The sequence below is a fragment of the Eurypyga helias genome, unplaced genomic scaffold (genome assembly GCF_000690775.1).
Source record: "Eurypyga helias isolate BGI_N326 unplaced genomic scaffold, ASM69077v1 scaffold1516, whole genome shotgun sequence".
Taxonomy (NCBI): domain Eukaryota; kingdom Metazoa; phylum Chordata; class Aves; order Eurypygiformes; family Eurypygidae; genus Eurypyga; species Eurypyga helias.
The window spans coordinates 71,691-72,280 of NW_010256991.1; the positions used below are offsets into that span (position 1 = coordinate 71,691).

The 590-nt window shown below is 33.4% G+C and overlaps 1 protein-coding gene across 1 annotated transcript in view; it reads right to left on the bottom strand.

Moving 5' to 3' along the window:
* LOC104511271 (protocadherin Fat 4-like) overlaps nucleotides 1-590 on the bottom strand; it is a gene marked incomplete at its 5' end in the record, with an annotated part of 18,075 nt that overhangs the window by 14,678 nt on the left and 2,807 nt on the right. The window lies entirely within an intron of this gene.

Here is a 590-nt window from a genome sequence, read left to right on the forward strand (position 1 = left end):
AGAGAGTTTTTATTCCTTATTTAGCAAAGAATTTTCCCCACAGCAATTTATTAGTAACAGATCCACTGGGGAAAAAAACCCAAACCAAACCAAAAAAAAAACCCCACAAAAAAAACCACAAAAAAACCAACCACCCAAAACACAATAAAAACTCCCAAAAACCTGAAGGTTAGTTATTCCTTAAAACAAATTTTCAGAATAATAAACATAATCTCCAAATTGTACGTATCAGCTTCTCATGTTTCGACTAGTTGTGTGGTACAGTTTTACAGCAAATTTGAATCAAATGTCACTTTAAAAAAATGCCTTGCTTTATATTTTGATTTAGATTACAGGAACTGAGCAAACAGCAATAGCTATCAGTACGTCATTACTCTGCAATGGCTTTTTTCCCTGACTGCAACTTAGATCACTAACAACGTCCTGTTGAAATCCCTGTAGATTGTCCATGTTATTTCCAAATACACACTGTGAGCTGATGCATTGTGTTGACCAAATAAATTCATAGCTCTTAGCCTTAAATCATGCCCTACAGTATGCCTAAATTGTTCAATTTGCTATTTTTAATGAAAGCTTATCTTGAATTTCTT